The 12,202-nt window shown below is 41.3% G+C and overlaps 1 long non-coding RNA gene across 2 annotated transcripts in view; it reads right to left on the reverse strand.

Moving 5' to 3' along the window:
• The window catches only part of LOC116076268, a 135,629-nt gene that overhangs the window by 113,542 nt on the left and 9,885 nt on the right, over nt 1-12,202 (reverse strand). Inside the window, exon 3 of one of the 2 annotated variants that reach the window (XR_004112885.1) lies at nt 5,943-6,030. The exons of the other annotated variant lie outside the window; for it this stretch is intronic. This is a non-coding gene — a long non-coding RNA (uncharacterized LOC116076268). The remainder of the gene's footprint in view (nt 1-5,942; nt 6,031-12,202) is intronic. 2 annotated transcript variants of the gene reach the window in all.

Consider the following 12,202-nt stretch of genomic DNA (forward strand, 5'->3'; position numbering starts at 1 on the left):
TTTCCACATATCTCCATAGCTCCAGTACTAGGATTACAAGTGGATCACCACCATGCCTGGCTTTTGATATGCAGGTTCCAGGGATTGAATTCAGGTCCTCATGCATTCATGAAAAGCACTGTAGCAATCAGGCTATCTTCCTATAGCAAAGGATATAATTGTCCAAGACAAGAGATGTATCTTCTAACCTTGTCAAAGCAAGTCATGCACGTTCAACTTCTGGTCTTCTAAATGAAAGCAGAATCTCAGAGATGTGCTGGGTCTCAGAGCTAGTATATGGCATGTGGCTGGGCAGTGAGTTACTCTGCTCTTTCTGTGACCCAGTAGCCTTTCCTTCCTAACAAATGGGATGGCACTATGCTGCAGTGTGAGACTACTCATCTGAAATAGAGCAGAGCAGCAATTAACCGCCTGATTTGCAAGTAAAATCTTTGTAACCCCTTCTCTCCAGCAAACAAGAGTCTGGCTTTTTCTTTCTTTTGTCTATGGAAATGGTTGGCTATTCTTTTGCCCCTGAAGACACTGTAGACTGTAGACACGTGTTTTTTCATTTTTGTTTTTGATTTTGTTTGTTTGTTTTTTTGTTTTTGGTTTTCTTTTGTTTTGTTTTGTTTTTGTTTTTTCTTCACTGAGACATTGGGCCATGACCTCAATAGAACTGTCCCATATCACAGCAAGCTGGTACTTTAGGGCAGCCTCCCATTTCTTCCAGCCAACTTATACCAAAGTGATTTCCCAACACATGTTTATAGATGTGCTCTCCTGAGCTCCACACACAGAGAACCGTTTTCCTTTTGAACAGCTTGTATGGTTACATCTTGTAGTAATTTATCTGTGTGCTGCCTGCCAACTGCTTCGGAGGGAAAACATGTTTGATGCATAACAATAGATCATTTGGGGATAAATCAAATCCTTAATGAAGTCTTGCTTCTCTGCAGCCAGGCATCTCTCTCAGAGGAGCCTCTCCAGGGCTGTAGTGGCTTAGGAAAGGGAATGTGGGTGCCCCATTCTGTGAAACAAGTAAGTTCAGAGACAGTTGGTTTTCTCCAAGACAAGACTAACAACAGAGCATCCCTGGGGTCCTTTCTCATGGAGGCCGACTGAAACCACTGAAGTTGGATTGGAGTCTAGAGCCTGGAGACTGTTCAGATTAGACCTATGTTTGGAAGAAATGAGAGATCTCTTTTGCCCAAAGCCTCACACTTTCCTTGGAGGGACTCCATGGCCGCCCACACACCCTTGTCTTTCCCAGTTCCTGTAGAGAAAAAGGAAAGTTACAAGGAGATAGAAAGTAAGAAGAGGGGAGGGGAAAGAGAAGGAGAAGACTAGAACCCACAGTCTAAAAGAAAATAGGGGAGAGACATGAGAGAACAGAGGGACAGCCTTAAGCAAGAAGGATGGCTGTGGGAAGCAAAACAAGCTAGATGCCAGCTAAAGCCATATGCACCATAAACACTGTTACTCCGATTGAACACTTGCCCAAACACACTACACGCCAAGTGCCAGACACCACGTGCCAGACTCTGAGGAACCACTTGATACTCAGAGACCTTAAGAAAGCAGTAGCTGGATTCCTGCAAACCTCTTGTTCTGAGACTATGCAGCACACAGGTGCTACTAAGGGAGAGACTCATCTCTCTTCTAAGCACTTCACTCTGGATATCTAGAAGCCCTGGAGTGGAAGGCTGAACAGCGGGTCGGGGGTCGGGGGGAGAGTGGGGAGGAAGGCACCGTGGGAGAGTCAGAATAACTGATAGAAAATGTTTAATCATATCAGCCTGTCCTCATTTGAGGACATGCATCACCCATAGACATGCTGAAATGCCAAATAAAACACAGATTATGCTTTGAGCCTGCACTGATGAACTCCCCATGGGAGCCTTGCACGGGCTGGTATATGTTTTTTGCTGAATTGGGGGTACATTTGAAGCTAAGTTCTGCGATTGTTTTCTAAGGAGAAGAATGAGCTGTGCAAGTGAATTTTCTTGAGTGACTGAGGAACTCTTTCATCAAGTCCTCCCTTTCCCCCAGTCTTCTCTGGCTTCCTCGGCCTCCAGGACCCAGTTCAAACCCTCTGTCCTGAAATCCAAGGCCTTCCACAGTCTGGCTCCAGACAGCCGTATCAACAGTGTTTTTCCACCGCTCCGCTGCGAGCGATCCATCCCATGGAGCTCGTAAGCTTGAACCCCCTCTCCCCAGACTTAGGCATGCCGCTTTTGGAAAGGAGTTCCTGAATCTGTAGATTTCTTTCTTTAACCTGAGAGGTTTTTGGTGTCCTCCCACTATCTGTTAAATCTTAGGTTAAAAACAGAAAGGGGTGGGGGGAAGCATTGGAGCCCCACTGCGAGCAAGCTTCTTGGGAAAGACTCCAGATTCATGTTGATGACTTCCGTGTCCACCTTTATCCTTCCCACTGTTGAAAGCAGGCACTTCCCACTCTAGGTGGAGGCAATAAGATGTCTCCCAGGAGTGGGCCTGGAACTGGAGGTGGGGGTGGGACACTATTGTTACTATCCCACTGGTCATCCATTCCTTTCTCTCCAGTTTTTCTGTTCCCTCTCTTCATGCACGTCAGCAGTGTCCATTTGTCCATGGCTCTATGTAAATTTCTCTCTCTTATTGTTTCTTGTCATTCACTAAGAACCTGGTTTATTAAGTCGACCCCTTCCCAGCAAAAGACTCAGTTTTCTTCTCTTTCTCTCAAGGATTCTAAGGATTGGCATATGCAGTCAATTTCATGTTCTTGTTGTGCTACAATGATACATGGATTTTGAGACAGAATGTCTTCACCATTAGAAGGTTCTCAAGCTTTTGTCCAGTTTCTTTGCCTATATCAAGGGCACAGTGGAGCAATAAAACAACTAATAAAATAAATCTCATAAGACTGTGTAGCTCCTTGGGTATAATATATATTTTAGACATCTTTAGTTTCCTCTTGGTCTCTACTATGTAGAAGGCATACTGATGGCACTCCATAAATTCTTTATTCTCAAGTGACATTTTCTTTCATGTGTGAGGTTCCCTTAAAACCTGCAGCATTATTTCTTTAAGACACAAGGCCTGGTTCTCCTTAACTCACAAATGTCCAAGGGTTGGGATCTAAGACTGTGAACCCCAACCTTGCAGGACAAGCCTAATGTTTGATTACCACTTCTCTTTGTGCGTGTGTTTCATTCACTGCAGACTTTCCCCATAGCTGAGCTTGCACAGGCATTTGACTTACTGTGCTGTTAAAGTGTGTTTCGCAGTCTCTGCAGTTTTCTCCCTTACTAGCTGGAAACAGTGGCTCAGTTTTATAATTCCAACATTCTGAGCAAAGAATGTGTTACCCTGGCTGACTTTCCCTTACCAGGCCTGAAATCCCTGGCAAGCTTTGGGGCCACCTTTAGATCAGGTGACAGCCATGGTGAAGTCACAGGGATACAACTGAACCAGCGACACCCCACCATTAAAGCTAAGGCCTCATACAGGTCCCCTTTATCACATGTGTTTGTGGAGAGAGATACTCTCCTAGCAATATAAGAAACAGAAATTCCTAAGTGAGTCAGACAAGCAGTAGAATACAAGGCACTGGAAACAGGGTGCCAGCAAATGTTAATGTAAAAGGAAAGGTTGTCTGATATTTCAGTCTATAAAGAGAACCTGTAAGTATGGATATGAATGGGAGGCTTTGAGTTTTAAATTAAACTGACCTGTGTGCTATCTTGTGCTCTTAGGCTGGCATTTAAAGCTCTGCTTTGAAATTGGAAGTGTAAGGATTGATTTCTTAAAGTAGTAACATAAATAACTGAATAATGTTACTGATTTTCTTTTACTATTGTTGTTTACAGGCACACTATTCATTTACATATGGCACCCACCTATGAGGCGTTCACTTGGGGGGGGGGGTGTGGGGACTATCATTTTCATCTGCCTTTCTTCAGAACCTCTCTAACTTCTCGTCCAAGCTCACAGGCTTCCACATCTTCTCAGCTCTAAGAAGACAAGACTGGGTCTGGGAGGGGGTGGCAGATTTTAGCTTGAGGCTTCAGAAAAGGTCACTTTGGGGAGATGATCCATTGGTAACGACCTTCTCGAGTTGCTTAAAGACCACCCAAGGCCTTTGGCTTGAAGATGGAGCCAAGAGCAAGTGAGACCATGGTAATCAAGAGAAACCAAACCTCATGCCTTGGGAACCATAGCACAAGAATTTTACAAGGTTGGTCACAAAAGGCAGAACAAATAGGCATGTATATGTTCTCAGGGAGGTGGTGGGGACATGGAGGGTGGGAACACTTTATCACCAGCTTATTATGTCTGTCACAGGACTGAGCATGCCTCACTGAGAAAAAGCCCTGAAGCTCAGTTGTTAGGTCAGGTTTTCAGAGACAGTAAGTCTTGGCTATTCCTCCCAGTCAAGGATAAGGTTCCCTGACAGGGTTGAGTGGTACTTAAGTGTCTCTCCAATGGGAAGATTGATACAGCTCAAGAGTTATCTTCTACAGAATACATAGTTTTGGAAGAAGCAATGTCACAGCCATTGGCCAAACACTGATTTATACCCTATGATTGGGAAAGAGTCAATCCCTGGGTACCATTCCTAGTCTTATGGCAAAGGTGAAAAACAGTGCTAGTAATGAAATATATGTGGCTGTGCTAGTTTCTCTTGATTAACAGTGTGTGTGTGTGTGTGTGTGTGTGTGTGAAAGAGACAGATAAACAGACACAGACAGGCAGAGACAGACAGATATACAGACAGACAGACAGACACAGAGGGACAGAGACAGACAAACAGAGAGACAGAGACATACAGACCCACAGAGGCAAAGGGCAAACACACGCCTATGTATATGTTTTAAGAGAATGCAATAAAGGAGACCTGAGTTACTATCACTCCTCATCGACCACCCTACTCCAAGAATTTCAGAAGACACAAATCCTAGGAACCTCATATGTTAACTATTGACATGCTTGGCCTTCATAAACTTTGGAGCAGCTCCATCATCCCTACCCAAATATTGGCTAAAAATGCAGAGCCTCAGGCCAGAAGCAGACTGCCTAAGTCAGTCCACCATTTCATAAGATCATCAGGTCATCCATGTCCACATTAGAACTTGAGGAGCACTGTTTTATGTGTGATAGGGTAGCTGTTCGAAATCGTCTAGAGAATTCTATAAGTTAGCCAATGAAGAAAGTTTGTGAGCTTTGGAAATTGTCTATCCTGTCAGTCTCCGGTGAGTAGCTGACACAGACATTTCTTAATCTCCATAGCATCGGAACTCATCTATAGCATGGAGTTAATGACCCCTGCACATGAAGACACCCTGAAGATTGATGAAGTACTTAAGTGTAGAACCCACCCACCCATCAATGGACATTTCACTGTTCCTGGCACAGTACATAGGCTGAAATGTTGTGATGATTGCACACTTTGGAGTACGTTGTCTAGGAAACATGATTCTTAACCTTAAGGAATTTAAAGTCTAGAAGGAGACAAAGTAAGCACATAAAAAGTTGAAGGAAATGAAAGATGATTATTACAAAGGATTCTTCCCCGAGCCACAGGTTCTATAAGAATTATGGTTCTAAGAGTGGAAATAGTAAACATTACAAAATAGAGCAAGTACCTTATCCAAGTTCTTAGTTTATGCCAGACATTTATTGAACATTATCTCATTCCATGCACTCAATTATATGATATAGATGTTATAAAATGGTCTCTATTTCATATGTGAAGCATATGAACTTCTTTGCAAAGTTTTATTATGAAGAATGAAGAAGAATTGAACGAGTGCACATCAGATTTCTAAGTAGACATGCATTACCTTTATTCTCCACAAAAGGCTATGACTGATGTTAACTACAAGTTTCTCAGAATCAGAGGATTACATACCTTTCTAGAGCCCACACAATGGGAAGCCAGGAAAGACAAAAATTGTGTCCCATTTCTTAGAGATACTCACCTTGCAGCTCTGGTGTTTCAGAGAAAGAAATCTCTACATAGAATCATTTCTGGTCTTCTTTTTCCATTTCTCCAGCAGGCAGAGTGACCTGAGCATGTGTGTGATTTACAAACACAAGTATGAACATGACAAAGTTCCTGTCTCTACACAGCTCATATTCTTAGCAGAGGTATCATCTCAAAGAGAAAGGGCCTGAAAACCACATGGCTTCTTAGCACCCAGCAATGTTTCTTGATTCTAATAAGTGGATGGCTTTCCATAAATAGGCATTGTCTCACGGTCTAGCTATCAAATGCCCAAATAGTGTGGCTAATGAATTGACCTTGGATTTCATAACACATTATGAGAAATGTGAAGTAACTATATAATATTCAATAATATTTTGCTGAACATATTCTTCAGATCTCATAATACAACACATGGGAAGCTTGCAGGTTAGGTTCTGTATTGAGAAAAAAATTTATGTGGAAGGTATAGAAAATAAATAGTGATTTATGTGAGGGATGTGGAGAGGAACCTCTCATCTAGGAGAAGGAACTGTCTTGGTACCTCTGCTCTCCCACCTCTGGGCCTGAAAGACTTGGACTCAAAATATGAAGTCTGCACTCCAATGTCTTTATGGATGAGGACTTAATGACCAAATTTCATGCATCAGTGGCAGGGACATCAACTAAGATTCAGAAGAGTCATCCTGGCACAAAGGGACGGTCCGTTTCTGGCTCAATGACTGATTGAAGCTTGGCACTGCCTGACAGAACAGAATTATCCAGCTGTTTTCAATATATGTGAGATGCCAGTGCGTGTGTGCGTGTGTGTGTGTGTGTGTGTGTGTGTGTGTGTGTGTGTGTGTATGAAAGCTTGTGTGTCCCTCTATGTGTTGAAGGAAGTGCACTTTGTAAACAGAGGAGCTTCATTAAAGCATTTTGGTAAATAGCAATCTTCTAGGGAGGGAGAACAAATAAATGTCAGAGAAAATGACAGCCACATGCCATCCAAGGAAACAAGGTAGGTGGCTTTTGCACAAAAGAGTTTAGAAGATGCTCAGAGTACGTTAGGAGAAGACATTTGGCTAGACTCTTCCTGCCAACTGTCCCATTGACAACAGTCAGGCGGAAAAGCCCTGCCGGGCAACAAGGGAAGCAGACAGCCATAGCCTCCTTTCCACATGACACACCCTTCATGGCAGTGGAATGTGAGTAAACAACTGATCTAACTCATCTCAGAGGCCTCTTTTTGGTGTCTACTGAATAAAGATTCCCTCTTCCGTATTCACATCCTCTGCATGACTTCCCTGTGAAATGCAATGTCAGCTACAGAGCTGGGAGGACAAAAGCACTGAGTAAATGTTATGGGGGATTGTTTGCAACCTTTTCCCAATTATACAAATTTGCTTTGGGCTTTGGCAGACCTGAGTTGATGAGGCTTTTGGTCGTTAATGGGCTGAAACAATGGGGCCCATGCATTTCTTCAGAGGGTAAGTTACTGTCGTGACTGGCTTACAGCATCCTCTTTGTTGAGCACGGTTTATTCCATAAGAAAGCAAGTACTGAATCCCACTGGCTGGTCTTCTGCCCTCTGTGCATGACAAGCTTCATATAGAATTAATTCATTAGGGAATACCAAAGCTTGAAAAGCAGCAGAGGTGGAAAGTCCAGGCTAGGCTAGAGTTTGGTTGCTTTTCAACTTGATGACAAGGAGGGATTATATTATAAATTGGGAGACAAAGAGAAATGGGTGGCAGGCAGAGACCCAGTTTTATGGTCCCAGGGATGGTGCGTCTTCGTCTTTGACCTTGTACCGGTTACTCATCTGCCTGAACTTCATGATTCTGATCCATAGGTGATGGGTGTTTTATCCCAACTCCATTATGCACCAGAGGCTCATTTCTTTATTCTACACACTGTGGGCATTGTCTGGACTCAGGGTTTATATTCCATTCTTCCTGTATCATCTCTTGACGACCTCAGCTCTTCTTATATCTGCAGTCAGGCATCTATTTTTGTATCTCTATCACCAACCCTGACTTTTCTCCCAAGTTTTAATCTTGGAAGAAATTGGGAGACTAAACTCTCAAGATATCTGGGTGAATCAAGATGCTTATTGGACAGTTGCTAGCTGAGTATTTTGCTTTATGCAATTTATTTTCTTTTACCAAAACCCACCTAGGTCATACTTTGGTCTTTAAAAGCAGACTACATATAATATAAAAATAGGACAAGGAATGTAAGCTAACTGTGTGATATGAATAAGTTATATACAACAATCAAACCCAAAATGGTGATGATTAGGCTCCTGTAAAAATTGGAAGCAACATATGGAAAATCTTGGCAGATCACCTGGCATGTGATAGACATCTGTAAATAATAGCATTCTTTTTATGTTGAGTAATTAAAAGGTTTCTGTAGTTCCAATATTCTCCTGCTTTTAAAATACAGAACAGGGGCTGGAGAGATGACCCAGCATTTAAGAGCACTTCCAGAGGTCGTGCGTTCAATTCCCAGCAATCACACAGTGGCTTAAAACCATCTGTAATGGATCCAATGCCCTCTTCTGGTGTGTCTGAAAACAGCTACAGTGTACTCATAAATAAAATATAAAATAAACAAAAATTTAAAATACATAATAAAAATGTACTTTAAAAGCTGTCACAAAGGACTAGAGATACAACAGAGATTAGAAAACTTACCTGGCATACATTTGCAAAGCCCCACATTTGATCCCACAGAAAAGAAATGTGTTGTGCATAAATTCTCTGGATATGAAGCTGTTGAGTTCAGAGATAAGTTCTTGGGGGAAGGTCAGAATAATTTTGAGTTATCCTAAAACTAAGAGGATGTGGCAGAGACTTGCTCAGCTCTAAATAACATATACTATGATTAAAGCAGTAATACTTGAATCCAAAAAAACATCATGATTTGCATACAAATGTATAGAAATTGGAAATACCATGTCCAGTCCCCCAAAACAGGGAGTAGACAAGGGTTTTTCTCCCTATCAGATCTGGGTGATTTTTGGTTTGCTAAGTGATTTTGAGGTGCTCTGACACTGTTGGTTTTAATGCTAAACAAGGCAGAGCATATGTCCATCTCTTTTTTGAAAGCTTCCTCATAACTTAGGATGTATTGGCCTTTTATCACAGACCACATCCATATTTTTTAATCCATAAAACATGGTAAAATGATTGAAAGATTCATGAGGAAGAAGTTTAAGAAAGTGAAAAGTTCAGAACCAAGAGAAGGCAGAATCATCTGGTATGGGTAGACACAGTTTCTATTTTTTCCCATTCTTCCCTGCATCTGCACCAGGGGCAAATGCCTGTTTTAGTGTTGTTTGTGTTGCCTTTGTTACAGGACTTCTCTGTTTGCAAAACATCAGCTCTTCCTTAAAAATAAAAAAGCAGTTCTTTGGAAATAGCTTTCTGTTGTGTGTACAATGTTGCAATAGGTGTGTGTGTGTGTGTGTGTATGTGTGTCTTCTAAAGGGAATGGCCCTATAATTTTTTGAAAAAGAGCTCAAGTAAATACTGTGGTAGATTTCTTAGCTAGGTTTGAACCCTATCATCAAAAACAACAAACAAATAAAACTTCCTAACCTTGAACTATCACTACAGTAGGTAATAAAGAAATCATATATTACTTATTTCTATAGCTAAGAAAACTATGCAAGGTTAGTTACATATTTTGGTCACAATAAAAATATACTTCAATCAAAAATATGCAAGGGAATTTGCATGAGAAATCTCCTGTTTTTCTGTCTTTGACATGGCTACCATTATTGGTGCTTTTTTATACCTTAGAAAAGTATATTTTAAGAGTCACTGGATAAAAGTGATTCAAACACTGGAAGAGTGACTGGGCTGAACAAATGTGAATGTTCTTCTCCATCCTGAGAGGTTATGATTCTGTGTCCTCTATTTTTTGTATATAACTGTGATAACAACATTCATGTTTCCACAGTCTTGAAGATCATTACTTTAGTACTTAGTGAGTAATCCATGTGTGCATATGTATGTGTGTGTGTGTGTGTGTGTGTGTGTGTGTGTGTGTGTGTGTGTGTATGTGGGTGGTGGGGTGGGGTGGGTGTTTAACTAACTAATTTCTCCTGGCACAGAACTTCATAGAACCCTGTGCCGGTCACTGCCACTGAACCTATGTAATAACACAGGAAGGTCAGAATCCATAAATTTGGAAGGGAGACAGAGACAAAGGCTACCCGAAAAACTGGTGTCTGTTATTTGTGTTCTAAAATTCCTTTACCCGACTTGTTGACAAAGTTCCAAGTTGCATGGCCAGGTCCTCATGAATGTATAGAAATGTACAGAAACCCAAATAAGTTAGTGTCCTTTAGCATAGAGGATATGAGTATGTGAGTAAAGTCCTTCAATGTTATTTACATTTCATCCACAAGATGGTGGCGCACACTTTCCATTCAATGTAAAGCTGGCCTGTGATTCCACTTTCCTGTAAATTACAGAAAGGTTGGTGTTGAATCCAAGCCAGGCACTCTGGATATCATTCAGTATTTTTTTTTTTAATCGTGATGAATTGATTTGGAGAATATTTAGTACTGCTATAGCAAGGTGGGGATTCATCTGAAATAAAGAAAATCCAGCAATGTATTGCATTCCAGCTCCTTAAAGGCAATTTGAGAAGTGGGAATACTTTGGACATCTAAAAACCACACACTAAGTATCGGATACTGACATTTTTCAAAAACACTACCTTAGTACATCATGCAAAAGACATTCAGGATGTCAAGTCCAATTAATCTTGGGTGAAATTTTGCACAGTAACAAAATTCCTTCCATGAAACTAGTTCAAGTGGGTTATAGGTGGCTTCCCCTCAAATCCACGGGGAAAGTTAGGCCGTAGATGGCTATGAAATTTCCATGAGCTAAACGAGAGGGCAGCATCAACAGATTGGCTTGCCTTTCGTCTGCTGTGTTCTTCTCCCTCCCCTTGCCCCATGCCAGAGGAGAGATGACACAGATGAGAAAAACATCTGGTTTCCTCTGTCTCCATCCAACAGAGGGTCTTCTTTGAGGTTTAGGTCTCAGGCTCACTTTATCTATTTCTTCAAACTCTTTTTAAAACGAGTAGCTCAACTGGGATTTCCTTTCATCTTGCTATATTATTTTCAAATTAAATTGGCTCTAATGTCCTGCAGCAGAGCTATGAAAGCAAGGCTCTAGGGTAACAGAGTGATTTCTCATTCTCTTGTCCAAAACAGCTGAGCTCCCCACCTGGGACAGGGAGTGGTAGATAATCCATGACCCAAAGCTGAGGTATGGAGGTGGCAGAAGGACAAGAGACAAGAGGGGAGATCCTGATGCTCTATTTTTCAGTGGGTTTCAGAATGGAATTGAGACTCCTCGATCCTCCACACTCCAGATCCATCGTAGATATACCTCCTACATACCCTCCTGTCCTTCATGACATCTACTACACCAAATGGTCTGTAAGAAACAATGAAAAATGGTAGGTGTGGTCCATATTTTTAGCACATAAGAATGTAAGGAATTATGGGAAATAGAGAGGGAGATGGAAAGCATAGACAAAATGATCAAGTATGAGGTATGATAAGCACATTAAAAACTCACTTTTAGCCTAAGGACCTGTGTGTCTGTCTTGCTCAGCACCAATTAGAAATACAAGTTGAGTACGTTCTCAGGGGAAAAAAATCAGTCCAGAGCACAGAGTAACATTAAGCATTTGCTTTCAGACCATTTACAGAGGCAGAGCTTCTTTTGAACTTTTCTCCCTCCTTCTATCTCCTTTCCTCTTTATTTCTTCTTCCTCCTCCCATCCCTTTTATATAACCTCTGCAGCATCTCAATGCTAGCTGGTCTTACTGATCCTTACACTACTTCACAACTTCAGGTTTCCAGAGACTTCAATGTTAGGCATTTTCAGAATAAATGCTTACTAATATTTAGCCCCTAATATATACCTTAAAGGCTGACCTATAGTTGACAACATCCTGTTGGGGAGGATGGAAAGAAAACTTCTTGAGCTTCAGTTAAAATTGCATATACTTAAGAAGTCATAATGATGAGTCTTAATGTACAAAAGAAGATACACAGAGTTTAAAGGAAAGTGGAAGTTTCCCAAAAAAAATCAAAGCTATATTCTAATTTGTTCATGACCATGCTTTGAGCTCTCCCTCCCTCCCTGCTTTCCCACACTACCTTGTAATCCATTCCTTGCACAGAGTTATCATTTATTATGTTTCAATAGGTTCTTCAATAACTATTTCTAACA

Source organism: Mastomys coucha, unplaced genomic scaffold (assembly GCF_008632895.1).
Source record: "Mastomys coucha isolate ucsf_1 unplaced genomic scaffold, UCSF_Mcou_1 pScaffold4, whole genome shotgun sequence".
Classification (NCBI taxonomy): domain Eukaryota; kingdom Metazoa; phylum Chordata; class Mammalia; order Rodentia; family Muridae; genus Mastomys; species Mastomys coucha.